At 38.5% G+C, this 6916-nt stretch overlaps 1 long non-coding RNA gene across 1 annotated transcript; it reads right to left on the bottom strand.

The window, feature by feature from the left end:
- Positions 1-1322: 1322 nt before the first annotated feature.
- LOC110460559 lies at positions 1323-4210 on the bottom strand. The gene is made up of 4 exons (XR_002464028.1): positions 4058-4210; positions 3338-3473; positions 1991-2291; positions 1323-1422 (listed from the first exon to the last, which is right to left on the bottom strand). It is a non-coding gene; the product is annotated as an uncharacterized LOC110460559 (long non-coding RNA).
- Positions 4211-6916: the final 2706 nt, after the last annotated feature.

The following is a 6916-nucleotide window of genomic DNA, read 5'->3' as shown; positions in this document are numbered from 1 at the left end:
CGTGGCACAGTTAGATATGATGACAGCTAGTGCATCAGTAAAATACGGAGATATAGACAGATAAATCATTTAAAATGAAATACCATGATTCATAAAGAATTAAGAGTATGTCCGTAAATCAAGGGGCCGTATTCACGGAAACGTTCTCATGCTCAAACCCAGATTCTGTGCTCAAGCCCAATATCTTGTTCCAGTGATAAATGTAATTTAAACATTTTGTCAATGATTTGGAAGATTTATGGAGTCTTAAAGCCGAAGTATATTTTCAATGTTTACATTTGACTTTTTAAACGTGTCTCATTATTTAAGCGAGTAACAAAGTTGGTTTGAGCACAGAATTCATGCTTGAGCATTAGAACGGTTTCTTGAATACGGGCCGAGGTGTCGGTAATATAAATTCAGTCTCACTTCAATGTATGACATTTCATACGTTTTTTACGAATCTATGACATGTTTACATGTTTAAAACGACGGTAATAAAAATATAATATGAACACGAAAATCAATTTTAGGATATTTTATTGATTACATGTTTGTTACTACATAAAATTCGCCAGAACAAAACTGACCAATACAAAACGAACAGAACTTTGCATGTTGGGAATTCTACAGAACCTGGTGGTCAGCTTGACTGAATGTATGATAATTCAGACCATTATTGGCCATTGCAGAATCAGTTCATTTTGAATAGCGAAAATACCAAGCACATGTTAAATATACGAGGGACCACTAGCTGTCAGGATCCGAGAGAATTAGAACCTTCCGAAAAAATAGCCGCAATCAGCGTGAAACCACTGATGGTTTGAACTGACCTACATTGTATATATATAATACATTTGGCAAATATCCGCTAAAACACCAATATCGCTTACAACGAAAAATCAACTATGTAAATGACATAAACAACAAATATTGGAAACATCTACAGAGGCCCATTACAGGTCGACATCAACATTGTTAGAACTGACATGTACTTAATCAACAAACGCATGACACTTTTTCATGAAAATCCTTTTAGTCAAGATGAACTGACTTAAAATTGACCAATGCTACATGGTCAAATTCCGGCTCCACAACTTCTCAAATCACATAATGACCAATAGCAAAATGTTAGCAACTGACCAATCAAACAATTCAACACCATCGAAATTTATAAATTAGACCACTGCTGGTCAACACTAGCTAAGTTCTAAATGGTCAGTTCATCAGGTATTGGTCAGTTCTTCATGAGATCACTAGTGGCCACAGAGTTACAATTCAATTTAACAAATATAAGGTACAATTAATATATGTAGCATTGGTCAAACACTCGTAACCCCCGAAAAATAAGACAATCAAAACGAGACTGGTACGTCAATCATTAAACTTCTATTCTATCACCGACTGCCATCCACATTCTCCTCTTTGAACGGCGCAACGAATCTGCAATGAAATAAATTAATAACAAGCTTAAGATTTCATGTAAACTTAATGCACAATCTATCCGTTCTCAACTTCAGAATTTGTTGTCGTGATTGTAGTAAGGACATCAAGGAAAATTAATTAAAAATATATTCATTAAATTAATTATTCAAAATCAAAATAATATTTTCCATTTTCTTCTTATTATTTTGAGGAGGAACGTACCTAGCCAGGAAAAGGTAGTCCACCTAGTGAGGGAAGGGTGAGGGACATTATACCAACCTAGTAAAGGACACATTACCTAGAAAATGATATAGTACCAAATCAGTGAGGGACATAGTACCTAGAAAATGATATAGTACCAAATCAGTGAGGGACATAGTACCTAGAGAGGAAGGGTACCTACCTTGTAAAGGACATAATACCTAGTGGGTGACAGTGCTCCTAGAAAGGGATATAGCACCATCCTAGCAAGGGACATAATACCTAGTGGGTGATAGTGCTCCTAGAAAGGGATATAGCACCATCCCAGCGAGGGACATAATACCTAGTGGGTGACAGTGTTATTAGCGAGAAATAGAGTACCAACCTAGAAAGAACAGAGTACATAGAGCACTAGTAGTTGATATGACGCTGGATGCACACTGGGAACAATACCATATGCTCCTCCTCAAAATGTTGGACGAACTTCCTCTCCAAGTACAGGTTATTCCATGGTAGCTCTTTGGTCAGTACCACGGACAATTCTAGTCCATAATAAAACAACATCATGACGTTTGACCTTTTAGCGAAGTTCGCCTTGTCTTTCTTACGAGTACCGGAGGGTTTCCACAAGGATCTCCGTTTAACCTGACACGGGGCAGTACCGCAGTGACGGCACAGGGAAGGACCTGTACAAACAAATATTTATGTTAGGTCAAATTTCCGAAATCCATGGTAAGTTTTCGACAAACAAAACATTACTTTCTATGCATCCTAAGATTTTATCAGAAAGGAATCGGAGACTGACAGTTAGATATCTGACTGGTTCCAGACACGCAAATCTGACCAATTATAGAAAGTGATACCCTTACTTTAAAAATTATTAAAGAGCTACTCTGGGATCAAAGCCTGTCAAGTTTACAATTACATTGTACGTTACCAAACAATTCACTTTAATATTTAATCAAAAAATTGCTCTGAGAACACAGGTATGCAAGATTCTGAAATGGTTTCCAAGCCATTAGAACAATTAAAATAAACTTAATCTATTTTACAACATACAGTCGAACCTCGTTATCTCGAAGTCGACGGGATCGTAGGAAAACTTCGAGTAATCTGAGTATTCGAGTTAAGCGAGTTCTTATGTTTGACAAAACGCTTGGTAAAGTGTTTGGTCCAACATGATGCTTTACATGCCATTGATTTCTCTGACAATCAACGTATTTAAACAGACGATAAATGACAAAAAAGAAAACTCTATAAAATAAAAAAGAACAATTTATTCATAATCATATTCATTAATTATATGAAACAAACTATTTTAACTCATATTAATCACTCCTGTTGGTCCAGATGGCGCGGGTGGTCTTAATGTGGGAGGAAACAGGGAATCGAACTCCGGTCGCCTTGGTGAAAGGAAAGTGCGCTATTCACCGCGCCACCCGACCACAACCGTTGAGCCATGAAAAGGAACATTACTTTTAGAAAATATCTTAATTACCGGGTAAATAGAACAATAGAACTTAAAGTGAGAACACCGGTAATTATACTGGACTGCGGCCAACATGGTTAACAACTTTCGCGAATAAAACTGTGGCATTAGAACCTATTGTAAAGTATTTGACATATAATGTCCGTGTCATCAAAAGAAACTGGGGAAAAGGCGGTTCAAAATACAATATGCCAAATAATAATGAAACACAAACATCTTATCACATTATGAATGGTTACTTACGAGCTCTCCATTCTTGGAACATTGACACGGCGGCTGGCCATTTCTCTTTGACGATTTTTCCGACCGACGGCGCATAGCCCAACAGCAGGGTAAGAAGCACACACAGGAGATTATAGAATACCTCATTTCCAATTTACTAAAATAAATCAAATCATAATTCTTTTTAGGAAATAGTACTATAGTACAAAATATTCAGTGTTTTTGACCCGCAAATTCCAAAGATACCGACACCGGAAAAGATTTTTTTTGCGACAACTCGATGCATATAATAGACGGCGGCTGATAAAAATTGCGAAATACACACAGCTAAATCATACGAAACGAAATGCGCGTAAAACATAATAGGTATATTAGTTTGGTGAGAATTAGAATAAAATACGAATCATAACAATCAAGCTTACAAAATTATCAGGGGGGGAATTGTTGACGTTTTCATTACAGTCGTTAACATTGAAAATATGTAATCCTTACCCATGTCAGATCAGTAATTGTTGGACAGACTTTCTCAATTTTACTTGCGGTGAAATTTACAAAACAATCTTTTGGCATATCCCGGCTCGGGCTTCACACTACGTAGTTAAACTTACAAAGTTAAGATTATATATTTCTAAACATTCAACGACAACACAATCGTAAACCTGAAACATTTATCGACGTTCATTTGAGCTCCGCGATATCTACATATAAGATCCAATCTTACCATGTCTGGTCCAAACTTACCACGTAAGGTCCCGATATACAGCAGGCCCTTGGTGCATGGCACACATCATTACCACAAATATCAAGAATAACTTGATATTCATTACGGTAGTCGAAGATTTAAACAAAAGTAGTAAATATAAGGGGAGAGACTGATCATCTCACCTTCGACGATTGCTTAGCAGCTTAGCAACAAATATGTGACGTCAGAAGTGGGCATCTCTATTTTACCGATCATGACGTCATGCTATTGTCTTTTACCTACTAAGTGCAAGCGGTTACACGTTTTTTTTTTATTTAAACATATTTTATTGATATAATCAAATGGATTGGGCACAAGTTATAACAACTTATAGGAGCCCTCTCCTCAACTATAATATTACATTGATAGTGATAGCGACATATGCCAATCAAAATGAAAATGAAAACAAGGAACATAGAAGAAAAAATAAAATAAAATAAAATAAAAAGAGAGTTTTGAAAGACAGAAGAGATCATAGAGATGAGTAGAGTATATTTCGAATTATACAAAAGGATCATTCAAAGTATGAATATTTTGAAACTACTTCAACTTAAACTACTGCACACACTAGCTACACATCCTTTTCACATCAGCTATTCGTTTGTCCATATAAAACACATTCCTTAAAATCCCTCCTCGAGTCATTCCTGTTCCTTCTAGGTAACATATCAAAGTGCCATGCAGCGGAATCATTTCAGTTTGAAAAGAAAATATATATATATACAATTTGCTGAACCAGTAACACTATTAATTATTCTATAGAGCTACAGAGCAGAATGAGAGGTTTAGGAGAGAAGAGATTACGACAGATTAGATACATATACCTGTTAACACACGTTGGTGACAATGCTTATGGTACCAAAATGTTTTCTGTTATGAGCCGAACCCAGGACTAGCGGCAGTAAGTGCTTCAAGTATGAGTTGAATTCGGGACTTATAGCGACAGGATATGTTTACCTTAGAATTCCACTGAAATTCGAGCACAGGACAAGCGACAATTGGGCCCGTATTCATGAAACCGTTATCACGCTTAAGCATGGACCAAGTGCTCAAATCAGGTTTCTTGTAACTCACTTAAATCATGTCAAACGATCAAAAAGTCAAATGTAAACTTTGGAAACATTATTAGTGACAAATTACACTTTTTTATTAATCTATAACCGGAGCAAGAAATTAGGCTTGAATACAAACTCCTTGTTTGAGCATGAGAACGATTTCATAAATACGGGCCCATGCCCGAATTGAAATTAAAACAGCAGAACATTGGAGTTTCACAAACCAAGCTGCAAGTAATATAATACGGCCAATACGTCGTTATGCTTTGCAGATACGTGAGTTATAGGTTAGGAGTAAGTTAAACTTACGGTAGCTGTACGGTAGACATTCAGCTGTATCTCAAACGTATAACCTATGTCAGCGTATGTCTGACGTATATTTAACGTACACATGTATGTATAACGTATGAGTAACGGCTGATGCATACGTTCCATACGTTCGTCGAAACATTGTGAGCATGCCCACAACATATTTAGGGCTCGGCGCATGCCAGCGTGTGACTTCGTGCTGTTAACGTTATAGCTTATGTATAACGTACCCTGAACAAACACCAGCGTGTTTGAAAAAAGTGGCATACGCTGGTGCTATACGTAATGGCGTGACTGCGCCTTAAAGGCCTCCTCACACATAGGCGAATCCATTAAACGCAGCCTGGCGAATTGGGTAAATTTGTCAACTCCGGCGAATTTTGACCGAAACTGTTTGAAAATGTGTTACATAAGTTGAAAAATATAACGAAAGGTAAACGTAGGGGAACTATTTGTTGCGAAGGATTTACGAAGTGTGACGAACGGTTACTGTTATTCGCTAGAATGCGTTGGGTCGCGCAAACTCTTTGTTCTTTGCGTTAGTGATTAGAAACGCAAACATGCGAACCGAAGCGTAACTTTGCGAATGCTTCTGAAGCCGTCCGAAGCTTTCCGAAAGGGTATTTCCGCATCCGGCCGTTACCGGGCGCTATACAAGACTGCCGAAAACCAGTTGGAGTCATTTGCCTTCTAACTTTCTCCGACTCGACACCACGTGGTATTGCTGTTTGATTTTCAACTTTTTTGAAGTTTTGTAAGTGCAAAAGTATGCCAAGGGGAAGAGGAAAAACATCTAGAGCGAGAGCAAGAAAGGCTGCTGCTGTAGAGCCAGGGAATCCGAGGTGCAGTCTGATGAGCAGCCTGGCCATTAAGATGATGCTGAAGAAACCCTTATAATTATGATATAGGGAACCAGAGCTGGCAGGCTTTCTGATGGCCATCAATGGCAGCAACACAATTAGGAAAGTTCCAATTCTTGAGGAAACCATCAGCCAGTTGTTTCAATTCGCCAGGTGTGGAGGGGGCTGTCATAACCTCATCAACATATTCCTCACATATAGCATGACAGACTTCTCTGACCACTACAGAGAGGGTATTCTCAGCGACCCGCCAGGAGTACTTCATGTCTGAGTACTAGGCACCAGAAACCAGGTGGCGTAGAGTGGCAGCTAATTTGAGGCCTGGATCCAAGGGCTCCCTGTACCAGGTGTGTCGTTTCCAGAGGAGATGACGGACTCGTTCGAATATTTCATCATACATTTCAGTTGGCATGAAGAAGAATTTCTTGAAAGTTCTAGGGTCTTCTCTTCTGAGCTCAACCATGAGCTGATCATAGATGCCAAAATGGCGCCGTCTCTCGGGATGCAGCCATGGTGTTCTCCAGATGCGACGTGCTCTGGCTCATCTTCTCCACCTAAATTGGCCTCTGATGAACTGGTGGATGTTGAATTGTTGCTGGAAGCCTTCTTGGTGGGCTAAAGCAGCCACATACTG

This window comes from Mizuhopecten yessoensis, unplaced genomic scaffold (genome assembly GCF_002113885.1).
Source record: "Mizuhopecten yessoensis strain PY_sf001 unplaced genomic scaffold, ASM211388v2 scaffold10435, whole genome shotgun sequence".
Taxonomy (NCBI): domain Eukaryota; kingdom Metazoa; phylum Mollusca; class Bivalvia; order Pectinida; family Pectinidae; genus Mizuhopecten; species Mizuhopecten yessoensis.
This window is presented reverse-complemented; position numbering and strand designations above follow the sequence as displayed.